The sequence below is a fragment of the Zalophus californianus genome, chromosome 7 (assembly GCF_009762305.2).
Source record: "Zalophus californianus isolate mZalCal1 chromosome 7, mZalCal1.pri.v2, whole genome shotgun sequence".
In the NCBI taxonomy this organism is placed as follows: Eukaryota; Metazoa; Chordata; class Mammalia; order Carnivora; family Otariidae; genus Zalophus; species Zalophus californianus.
The window spans coordinates 22,384,411-22,397,424 of NC_045601.1; positions in this window are offsets into that span (position 1 = coordinate 22,384,411).

The window sequence follows — 13,014 nt, forward strand, 5'->3', positions numbered from 1 at the left end:
TGTTTTCACTGGCAAGCTAGAGTCCTCTGAGCTATGGCTTCAAACCCCACATCCTTGGTATAGAGGCCCAGCCATAGGGATCCACTCAAGCCAGACTTCCTGTTAAGTTCTCAGCTACTTCTGGGTCCTGTTTGTATCACTCAAGTATCAAGGTCACCCAGGAAAGTTAAAAAGCAGCCTCTGCCCCTGTTTAACAACATGGCTCCACCTAGTTAAACTTGCCTGTCAGCCTAAGACACCCCCTCTAGAGGCCTAAGTGGGAAGCAGGATAGAAATGCCCACCTGGGTGGCTCAGTAAGTTGAGCATCCATCTCTTGATTTCAACTCAGGTCATGATCTCAGCGTTGTGGGATCGACCTGGGTCGGGCTCTGTGCTGAGCACAGAACCTGCTTGGGATTCTCTCTTTCTCTCTCCCTCTGCCCCTCCCCTTCATTCATGTGCATGTGCTCTATCTCTCGAAAGAAAGAAAGAAAGAAAGAAAGAAAGAAAGAAAGAAAGAAAGAAAGAAAGAAAGAAAGAAAGAAAGAAAGAAAGAAAGAAAGAAAGAAAGAAAGAAAGAAAAAGGCCCCTTCCCTTAGCTTCTCCCTTATTTATCTAACACATATAATAATACTAATCTACAATTAGATGAGGCTTAACACATGTTTTGCATGATTTAATTCTCACAACAACCCTATAAGGAAGATGTATTATTATCAAGTACATCTAAGAGGTGTGAGGCACAGAGAGGTTGAATGACTCACCCAGGATCACATGGCTCTGTGGTAAGGGGTGGAGCCAGTATGGGAGTCCTGCTGGCCTGACTGCAGAATCTGTGCTCTTCACTCTGGCCTGTGCGGCTGTCCTGCCTCTTCTGAACCCCTCGGTCTCCTCCCTTCATTCCTCCTTATTCTACTCCCTGTGCCCAAACCAGAGAAAGGCAAGATTTTATTTCCCCATGTCTTATTCTCTCTATCATAAAGCTGGTTTATTTACCATATAAAGAATGGAGTGGGGGGCGCCTGGGTGGCTCAGTTGGTTAAGCGACTGCCTTTGGCTCAGGTCATGATCCTGGAGTCCTAGGATCGAGTCCCACATCGGGCTCCCTGCTCAGCAGGGAGTCTGCTTCTCCCTCTGACCTTCCCCCCTCTCATGTACTCTCTCTCTCTCATTCTCTCTCTCAAATAAATAAACAAAATCTTTAAAAAAAAAAAAAAGAATGGAGTGGGTTCAGTTTGTTTGGATTACTTTTCTTCTGCATTTCCAGAGAAAGACTATGTTGATGTTAGCTGTGAGGCAAAAGTTTCACTTCTTCCATTTTTCTCTTTGGAAGTGCCCGTTGCAGGGGGTGGGGGGAGGAAGCCAACCTCAAAGTAGGTTAGTAAATGCTTTATTCATTTTCTTACTGAGGATGATAGCTGGGGAGAGACTCTTGCTGATTGCTCTGAAGAACAGCTCTGAAGTCTGCTTGCAGGGGATTATATGCAAAAGGGGAAGGATCTACATGCTTGCAGACAGTTCTCCAGGAGTATAATTGCACATCACAAGATATAATTGGTTGGGTTGTAAACATTTAGGTTACTGATTTCCACACAGACATGTGAATGACTCCTAGATCATCTTAAGGAGTTATGTTTCTATCATATCTGATTGTTCAAAAATATTGCCTTGCGTGCCTCCACTTAGCTGGTTTTCCGGTTCTTGTTTTTGGTTTCTCCTAAAGTCACTTGAGAGGGTCAACAGGAGGCTGAACTCAGCCACCTAGAGCAATTTTAGGGCAAGAGGACTTCTGGGAACTGCTGAGACTGGTTGGTGGCAGTCCCCCAAATCCCACATGGAGATCCAGCCTGTGTCCTGTGAGCCTTACTCAGATGAGAGATCAGCAGAACGACAACCGCCCCCCCCCTCCCCCGCTCCCCGGCAGCAACAAGAAAGTTGGTCAGGGCTGGCGTCGTCCTGCCTTCTCCCGCCTGGGAGATCAGGGGCAGTGAGCACTGGAAGCGCCGTGTGGACCTGCAGTTGCCCACCATGTGGTTGCTGGCTCTGGTCGTGGCTCCATAGTGAGGGACATCTCCTGCTATAGGGACAAAGACTTTGTCCTTCTACTTGGTCTGGCATCCCAAGGTGAACTCAGACAAACAGGATGCGATCAGGGCTCTTTGACAGTGTTCCCCACTGAGACCCAAGGCTCCCCAGAATGCCTTACAAATGAGCCACGTGGACCTGGAGAATCTATCATCTCAGTTATCTGGACACTCAATCAAAACCTTTAAATACATAGTTTAAGGCTGTTAAAGATAAAAAATTGGGGGAGGGGGAAGAAAGAGAGGGGGTAAACTAGGGTTTACCTAAGAGACTCTTAACTGTAGAGAATAAACTGAGGGTTGATGGAGGGAGCTGGGTGGGGGATGGGCTAAATGGGTGATGGGTACTAGGAGGGCACTGGTTGTGATGAGCACTGGGTGCTGTATGTAACTGATGAATCACTAAATTCTACTCCTGAAACCAGTATGACACTACATGTTAACTAGCTAGAATTTAAGTAAAAACTTGAAACAAACAAGCAAAAAGAACAAAAATTCATCTGAGTAAATTTGAAGATCTAAATTGACTTTATTCAATGATTCATGAATTGGGCAGCATCTCATCTAGCCCGAAACTCTGAGGAGTTGTACCAAATGGAAGGTTGCTATGGAAAAGATAGTGGGGCAAGGCAGTTATTAGCAAAAGAAAAGAAAGGATGGTTTCAGGCAAGGTCATCTTCTCTTACAGGTAGTGGCAGGGGATCTCATTACACAGATGACCTCGCTAGCGCTGATCAGAAAATTCCAGACTGATTGTGGTTTAAAATTTCACTCCTGGGAGAGGCAGCAACTGCAGTTAAGTTAGATATTAAGTCTTGGTGGAGCTTAACATAAATGACTCCATTTTGGATCTGTTTCTTTCTAACAAGCCCTGGTGCAGGTAGATTCTACTTAGCAGTAGCTTTCATTGCAAAAGGCTGTAGCTTTGTAAAGCATTATCTTGTAAGAGGTGAAGTGCAATCTCCTCCATGCAGGTCTCTCCTTAAGTGATCATGTTCTAAAATATTTCATGGATTTCACTCTTCAGTTATTTAACAAGTATCGTTTGAGTAGAATCTCTTCTCCCTTGTAGAGATAAATCTATTTCTTATTTATTCCAAATCTTGGATCAGTGGTTCCCTACCTGGTATCCTAGGATTCTTATGTGTCCTTGAGGGCAATAAGAAAGGCCTTTCATCCATTTTCAGTATTTCCAACAGAAATTGTTCTTTCATGATAAGGTTGTACTTGCTAACTAAAAAAATTTATTTGCCTTTAAGTGAAATAATATATGACCCAAGTGACATTTATGCAGACCAGAAGATCTCATTAGCTTTCTTTAACTGAAAAAATGGAAATATCAATAATTTATTACATGGTAGAAGAAATTTGTTTGGAAGATGGAAACTTTCAAAATGCGGGGTTCAATGGGCAGATGATGTCTAATGAGAAAACGAACAGAACCCCACTGCTGCATTGTCACCACAGCTATGTCTACTGTCCCTTTGTTACTGATCAATCGGTCATAGCCACTAACTCAGCATAGGAATGGGGAAGCCCTGGCCCACTGCCTGGGGGGCCTGCTTCTCCACTGAGGAATCCTGAGAGGGCTGGACAAATCGAAAGCATAGCTCTGGGCTGGGATTGTCAACACTGTTGCAGACTCAGATACACTCAACACGAGAGAAGCCGCTAACTCAAGAGATGAGGGTTTGGAAAAGAGAAAGGGAGAAATTTGTTTCGGGTGCTGGCAGCCATAGCAGGCACAAGACTTAACAACTGACCTCTCCACCGACAAGAGGGACACCTAGAGTCTTCTAAGAAGAGGCTGGGGGGTACATGCAAGAGAGCAGGCAGAGAGCTCAGTGATCACGGGTGGGGCTCGGCATCTGTTCAGTCCATGATCACAGGCAGGGGGAATGTGTGGGGTATAGTCTTTGAGACATTCCATTGCTATTAGGGCTTTTCTGGTTTGGTGGTTGGAAAATGTCTTCTTCAATGCCTCATGCAAGTGCAATGAGAAATAAGCACAATGGGTTTCAGTTAGAGAAAGAGTTAAGCTGGGTTAACTGTTGGGGTCTAGAGTTGTGCAAGAGGGCTTGCTGACACCTTCGAGAGTTCAAAACTGTTGGCAAGGAAAAAATTTCCTTTAGCCTTTGGAGCTTCTTCTGGCTGGTTTAAAAGAATTAAACTGACAGGAGATACGTTAATTGGAGAAAATCTAATTTAATTTTGTATGTATACAGGAACCCCACATACGTGAGAGATTCAAGGACAGAAGGGTAAAATGAGGCATATCGCACCCTAAAGCTAAGGAATGGGATGGGGCGCTGGGGATTCAAAGTCCCAGGCCTCTAGAGGTCCCTCCTGTGAAACACGTTAAAATTTGAGCTGGGACGTTGTTTCATCTCACTGAACCAGTCTGTTAGTCCTGACAATAGTTTAGTTTAATCAAACTCATTTCAGGTGTATTCTCAAAGTTAAGCCTATGGTTCAAATAATCAGATATTAAATAAAAGGCATCTCTATGGAAACAAAAGAAACACAAGGGCTAATGACTATGTCAAGTGTTAAACCAGTTTCTGAGTTCTGAGGGTAGCCAGCTGAGGAGACTTTTAAATGTCAGATTCAAGCTTCTTCAGATAGAGTGAAGGCAGGTAATGGCAATCCGACAGACCCTCCTGGTTTATAGTTCAAATGTCTCTGATGTTCTCTGAGTGGCCCGCTGAGCAACAGGAATGAAGATGGTCTATTCGTGAGCTACTGTGGCAATTTCTCTGAAGCTTATATCAAGTTGTTTGTATTTAGTTAGTAGGGCAGTTTTAGTTCTCAAATGATTCCAAGTCAGAAAGGTGGGAGAAAGGGCGCCTGGGTGGCTCAGTTGGTTAAGCGACTGCCTTCGGCTCAGGTCATGATCCTGGAGTCCCGGGATCGAGTCCCACATCCGGCTCCCTGCTCAGCAGGGAGTCTGCTTCTCCCTCTGACCCTCCCCCCTTCATGTGCTCTTTCTCTCTCTCTCTCTCATTCTCTCTCAAATAAATAAATAAAATCTTTAAAAAAAAAAAGAAAGGTGGGAGAAAAATAAAAATGTCAGTTTGGAGAATTGTAGCCAGGTATTGGAGGAGACTAAAAGAAATTGAGATCTAGTCCAGTTTATAATAAATAGTATTAAAATATAATATCTACAAGCATGTGTTATTGAAACATATTTTTTCTTTATAATCACTCTCATTTTTACCAAAAATTAACACGAATTTGTTTGCAAAATAAGTTTAGTTAAAAAAAAAAGCACTTGGCCTGATTATTTACATAAGAGCAGCAAGAATAATGGTTGACCATATAGACTCTTTAAAACCTGCTTTGCTGGAACTTTTCATTAGATCGCTAGATTGAACTGTTAACAGTCTCTTGAGACCAGAAGCCAAGCCAAACACTTGCTATCAGACTTTGTCTGCAATACCTATGAATTTGAGTGAATTCCTTTCTTATTAAGTTCCCCCTAATATCATGAGATTCTTGCACCTGTCAGGAAGTGATCTTCTTTACTCACCTGGCAAGCCTGCTGGGAATTCTGTAAGCAAAGTATCAGGCTGATACTTCCAAGAGGCTTTATTGGCTTCATAAAGTCAATGTTAGTTACCTAAAGCTGTCTGATCACATCTGAGTCTATGCATGTCTCTCTCAAATATGACATTCCAGCCAAAGCCTTGGTAATACAACCAAGGCTTCTAATTGTGTACTGTCATAAGGAGAACAGATTCTTATTGGACTTAAGTAAATAAATATTTTGTCACAAAAATATAAGAATATTCACTAAGATTTTCTGAATTTTGGAGGGTTCGGGTAGGGAGAAAAGATAAATGTTTCAATCTGTCCACAAAAGTATATTTTATCAAATTGCTGTAAGTCAGTTAGTTTAAGAGGAAAAGTTTTCTTAAATCTGTAAAAAAACAAAACACTTTAAAAAATTTCAATAATGTTACAAATAAGAAGTCATAAAAAGTATAGTTATCTTCCTCAATAGATTCAGTCCCCTCCATGTTACTAATTCTTGTTCTGGTTGAATCCAGTTTTTCTTCTAGTTCTGGAAATTTTTACCTGGTTCAGTTTTATGATCTAAGATCAAAGGTTACCAGAACCCTGTTTTTTGTTTGTTTGTTTGTTTTTGTTTTTTCATGAGTCTTATTGAAGATGAAGCACATTTCAGGAAACTTGCATAAAAGCGTTTGAATAAAAGTATAATCATCTGTAAATGATAAACGACTTAAAAATGGCCATGGTTAAAGATCTGGTTAAGAGTTCATTACAATGCAGTTGCCATGGAAATTTGGTTATTTTGTGACATACAACACTTCGAGATAATGACATATGAGGACATCAGATTTCTGTGTGTTTCATATAATTTTTACAAACTTATTTTAATAACGTATCTACACAAATATTATGAAAGAGTTTAATATCACTTATTTGACAATGTTTCCCATGTAATTTAACATACCAAATAAGCTTATTAGCGTAATTTCTCATAAAAAAATTTTTTTAGAATATTCCAGGGACTCACTGGAACGTTTCAGCTTGATTGTGGTCAACAGACTTCGTTTTAGAATTTGATTTTGGGACATATGTAAAAAAAAGATCAAAAGGTTTCAACATTTGATTAAATAGGATTATGGATCATTATGAAACAATAATTATCTATTTAACCAAAGTGACAAGGAAAGGTTTCAAAGGTAAATGCAGAAGGTCTGCATTAGCTATGAACAAAATTTAGTTTCTTTAATATAAGACTCAGTTTTCTTAAGAAATCAAAGAGCTGATAAATATAGGAAATTATTTTGGCAAACATAGAATCATTGTTTTTAGGCAGACAACTTAAAAGGTAAAGAAAAACTTTTGTTTATAATTTCTTATGAAGAGCAGGTCAATGGTTCTACAGAAATTTGTACTTTTAACAAAGAGAAAACAAAAACTTTGCACCAGCGTACTTTTGATATTAAAACTCATTTACTCATTTAAGTTATCCTAGTCTTAGCAAGTACTGAGCACACATAAAATTTCTTTCCAAGGATTTTTTCTCCATAAACTTTCTACAACTTTTTTTTTACACATTTAGATTTTGTCCTAAATTTTCCCTCTTTAAAAAACCAGTCTTACTTTAGTACAAAACTATTTTTTTCCCTTAACAAATATATATTTTTATTCATTATACTTTTTCTTACCAAAAACATGTATCTTACTTTTCTCACATACAGAGTTGTCTCCCTTAGTATTTCTAGGAGTCTTAATTATATTTATTAGAATTCTTAATGCTCAGCAACCTTAATTGCTAGTGAAAACTAAATAATAAATAATTGTGAACCCTGTTACACCAGAATTCTTTAGATTAGCAAATTTATTAATATATTTCATAATTTTTAGAAATGTGTTGTTTTTATAGTACAGTCTTCCTTTCTTCCTTTCTTTTTTTAAGTAGGTTCCACTCCCAGCGTGGAGCCCATTGAGGGACTCGAACTCACCACCCTGAGATCAAGACCTGAGCTGAGATTAAGAGTCAGATGCTCAACTGACTGAGACACTAAGGCATCCCAGTTGTACAGTCTTTCAATAAAGCATAAAACATGTTTGTTTACTAATAGACCCAAAATTGTCTTTAATTTCTTTATAAGACAAGAGTAGATAAACATATATTCATTATTTTATCTTATTTACATCTATTTTAATTAATTTGCTCTTAACAATTATGCTTAGACCACACACAAAACTTCATGAGGCATTAGACAAAGTCAACCATTATTCTGGTTTATTTTTGACAAATTTTGTAACAGATACCATGAACTTATGTGACTTTTAGAAAACACAAGCAGAATAAAAGTTTTACATTCAATGCTGATAACGCTAAAGACACATCTATTTTAATTAAACCAACAACCTTATATTAGGTTTAATACCAAATATTTTTCCAGATCATGTGAACTTGAAAAACATTTGGGTTAGTTTCTATCTTTCTGAGTTTTCGAATGCCCAATCCTTACAAGTGTGTGCCTTCAAACCAACTAAATAAAGCTCTTTTACAAATTAATTTTAGCAATACCATTGAGAAGTAGAGAAAATCTTTCACATTTATAACATACATGGATACACACATACAATATACACAGACAAGATGTAAACAAAATCTTAATTTTGTTTCTATTAATATTTGTGGAGAGGATATTACAGGCCCAATTTTTAAATACCTTTCTCTATTTTTTCCCCTCTTCAGTCTCAGGAGACTGTGGACTGTGTTTACATTTCAAAGATGTGATAAGATTTATAATTTCAAGGGACAGAGAAAGAATGTAAAATTTTTTTCTAGAGTTTCAGGGTGATTGCTATTTAAAGTTTACTTTTCTTTCTTTTTCTTAAATAGAGAACAATTTTGTTCCAATATCCTGATCTTTTACAATACCCACAGACATCTTGAGAGGAATAGGCAAGGTTTGGAGACTGGTAAAGATAGGTGGGCTTTAACTTGTTTCTAGAGTTGTATTCCTGGTTTTGTAGAGGTTTGTAAGAAAAAGACAGTTATTCCTAATTCCCTAAAGACCTGGATTACAGCTCAAATATCAAGGAATTGACTCATCTTTTTAACTAAATTTGCTTCTTTATATCAGGGAGAATTTTAACTAAAATGGGAACCAAAAGATTTATACCTTTATAAAATCTGTATAAAGAATTTTTAACAAAAGCCTTTTTCCTGGGTACACAATTTAACCTCGGCTTCAATTAGCTCCTGAATATTGGCCTTTTGCAGACGATTTCTAGGAGGGCCTAGAGAAATTTTGGTCATCTATTTCCTCAGTCAAGGGAAGATTGTGAATATAGTCAAATAATCTTCCTAATTTCTTTCTAAATTCGGTAGGATCTTTTGAAAATAGAAGTAAAATGGCTGTATTATTTAAAAGATCTGCTGCTGTCCAGGGACATAAAATTTTTTGCAGTGTTGGTGGGGTTGGTGGGGGGTTGTTCTAGGACAAACCTGCAAGGAACATTGTATAGGAATGTCTAACGCAGGCCAAAGGTAGAGGCAAAGCAAGCTTATTGCCAGTCTTGGATGCTTTGGTTAAATTTGTTTTCTGGCTTTCAGCATTTACATGAGTAATCTATATACTTAGAACCTAGAGATTAGGCTGGAGTAATCTCTGTAAATCTTGTAGGAAAGGGAAGTTAAAACAGGCAGATGAGGCTGGATTTTTTTTTTAAAGATATTTATTTATTTATTTATTTATTTATTTATTTATTTATTTATTTATTTGAGAGAGTATAAGTGGGGGGGGCAGAGGGACAAGCAAGACTCCCCACTGTGCAGGAAGCCTGACGTGGGGCTCGATCCCAGGACCCTGAGATCATGGCCTGAGCTGAAGTCAGACGCTTAACCAACTGAGCCATTCAGGTGCCCCAGGCTGGATTTTAAGAAGAGGAATTAACATTGGATGTAGACTCTTATTTTTGATTCCTAAGTTCTATGCTTTTATCTTGTCAAGGAAGTCCCTAAGGCTAGCTGTTATACTAATAAGACAATTGAGGGCTCTTTAGGGGGAAAAAAAAAAAAAAATATATATATATATATATATATGGGCACCTGGATGGCTCAGTTAGTTAGGTGTCTAACTCTTGATTTTGGCTCAGGTCATGATCTCAGGGTGATGAGATCAAGCCTGTGTCAGTCTCCACGTTTGTCATGGAACCTACTTAAGATTCTCTCTCTCCCTCTTCCTCTACCTCCCCACTCTGGCTTCCATGCTCAAAAAAAAAAAAAATATATATATATATATATTTAAATAAAGCCAATTTAAATGATCGACCATCCAGCCATTGGCAAATAGGATCTATTAATAGTGACTCAAACCAGTAAGCCTTCTAATGGCTTAACCAAAGACACAAGAAATATCCAGAAGGGCACAGATGATGTAGCCTTCATGATCCAAAAGTTTACTCCCAAAATTAGTCTTAGAAAGCAAAGGCCTTGGTTGCATAGGGCAGTAAGGATGGTGTAAGTGAAAATGGTGTCTCTCACCTCCCATGAAAATGTGAGATGACCCACTAATCTGTGACAACACACAAATGCTTCTGGAATGAGACTTTCCAGCACTACCAAGCAACACAAGTTGAGACAACACAGGTTCCTAGGGGCTAAAACCTCTCATGACGAACATTCCTGAGAATTGGCATAGCCAGACAGAGACAGAGACAGAGATACTTGGATCCCCAGTCTATTCGACTGGCCACCAAAGTGCACCCGGTAAGTGCATCTCTTCCCAGGTGGTGGAGGCCAAAGAGAAGATTCTTGTCACAAAGCCAAGCTCTCAGGACACAGAACAAGACTAACAGACAACTCTAACAGCTTTATCTAAGCCCTGGGTCTCTTGGAACCAAACTAAAACCTAGGAGAGATACGCCATGTGGTTGGGGAATGGGTGTTGCTTTACAATGTACCTCATTGCATGGAAGTTTTCTTGAAGTTGGCAGTTGACCAAGTGTGACCAACTTATCCTACCATGGGAGTCTTCTTGAGGTGGTGTGTACTCTAACAGCTTTTAAGTGTTCAGCCCGTGCCCATGAATTTTGCGGCTTTAACTTCCAAGATGTCCCTTAGCAGCAGATGACAAGCAACATTAAAGACACAGACAAAGGAAGACAAAGACCTTCTCTGGGAGGAAGTGGACCAGTAACCGAACAATACTCTAACTAAAGTTAACCAAAGAGTCGCCAGACCCAAGCGACTATTTGCACAAATATTTTCTCCTGCTGATCTCAATTTACAAAGAGAAAAGGACTCTCATAGCTCTTTCTCCACTGGATTTGCAGACAGAGATCCTGGGAGGCTGACACGGTGAGCGATCTCACCTTCGGCTGGCTGTGTCAGACATCCCAGGACCTCTCCGCTGCAGCAGTACTGGGGCGAGCTACAGAGCTCTGTCCCGTGAGTTTAAGTGTCCTGCTGACTAGGCCAACTGTCAGGAAGCAGGAGTTCCTGTCCCCTCAAGGTCTGTCTAGCTGGACTCAGAATCAAATGGACATGAGACAGATTAACAGGAGGAAACAGAATTTAATAGTGCACAGATGGAGAATCCACACAGACATGGAAGTTCCAAAGACAGTCAGGCAAAATGAGGAGTATGTGTCATTCTGAACTAAGGAGGAGGGAGCAGGGGTCTGGGACTTTAGAGGAAAGGAATGCTGTTCGCAGGGCAGTCAGAAGAGCAGATGTTTGCCCTGCCATACAGATGGGTCACTCAGATAAAATTTATCTCAGCTAATAACGCTTATTCTGGGAAAGACCTCCAGTTATGTAGTTTAGGGAGGGGCAAAAGTTTCTCTTGAGCCTGTAGGATCTCTATTGCCTTCAGCTCAGAATAATCTTCATGCCAAAGTGGCCCATCTTGGGGAAGCCTGCCCTCTGCCCCAGGAGTAATAAAAATGATCACCCCACTTTATCATGAACTGAGGCTACTGCAATTGGTTGTGCATGCTCAGCAGATTCCCCGAGCCCTCCTGTCCAGGAGACCCTCACCCTGGGAAGACTGGGGCCCTTATGGTGGAGCTGTGATCCTGGGGAGCCATTCACACTGCATCAAGCAGGTAATTGCCATTTTACCTGGGTGCTGCTCCCATGTCTTTGCAGAGATGGGACAGTTAGTGTCATTTCCTTCTTCGTTCTTTCATAAAGCTCAATAATTAGAACCCCAGTTCACTGAAGGACTTGAACAAATATGCTTTAAGTGCTGTTCCATGCCAGGCTCTGCTTTAAATTCAGGATCTACAGAAATGGTTGCCATCCCTGACCTCAGGAAGCTCACAACCTCAGGGGAAATAAGATCTGTGTCCTCCTAACTACAAAACGATCAATGGAATCCTATATTCGTGGTTGGAACAAGATGTTAATTGGAACAGTTAGTGGGGAGTAAAACATTTGGGAGGGAAGGTGGTGACAGAAAGCTGGGAGGAGGGGACATGTGAACTGGCCAATTAATGGCTGAGAGGGGTTTTGCAGGAGCAGAAGGGATTCTGGTTTTACTCTAAAAGACTTTAGGAAGGGGAGAGGGGAGCTTCTGAAGTTGTCCCTTGATCAATTCTTCCAAGTTTCTGGCTACTTTCCCCATGCCTGCAGGTTTCTTAAACATTCATGCCACTGGTCTTCACCTTAGATCACTATGTTTTCTAGAAACATTTTTAGAAAATGCAGTGATTCTCAAAGTTTGGTGACCAGGACCCACAACATCAGCATCATCTAGGACTCCGTTAGAAATGAAAATTCTGGGCCCCCAACCTGAATTGGAAACTGTTGGGATTTCACCTGACACAGACTCCAGGTTGACCGCCGCGGTTCTAACACACCCAGAAACTTGGTGGGCGAGCGGTGGTGGAGGTGGATAGAGGCCGAGAATGATCTGGGTTGTTCTGGTGCGCTGGACCCGCAAGGGACTGGATGACTGGCTCGAGGTTTCTCCCGCCTTGGCCTCTGGGTCCAGGGCTCCACCCAGCCCGGTGGGTCACATTGCACTCCCCCGCAGTTTCTTTCTTTCTTTTTTTTTTTTCTTTTTAAAGATTTTATTTATTTATTTGACACACAAGAGAGAGTTAGCGAGAGCCGGAACACAAGCAGGGGGAGTGGGAGAGGGAGAAGGAGGCTTCCTGCTGAGCAGGGAGCCCGATGCGGGGCTCGATCTCAGGACCCCGGGATCATGACCTGAGCCGAAGGCAGAAGCTTTACGGCTGAGCCACCCAGGCGCCCCTCCCCGGCAGTTTCTAAAGGTCGTGCTGCTCCAGCGAATATGCGCTCCCACAGGTCCCTGAACTTGACTCTTTCTTCCACACGAGGCGGACAGACCGGGAGCTCTACGCTAAGCACCCTCAGCGCGGGCCGGGACCACTACCGGCCTCGCTGGTTTTGCAGCGCTCCGGGGATCCCTGGGCTGGAGCGCCCGGGAC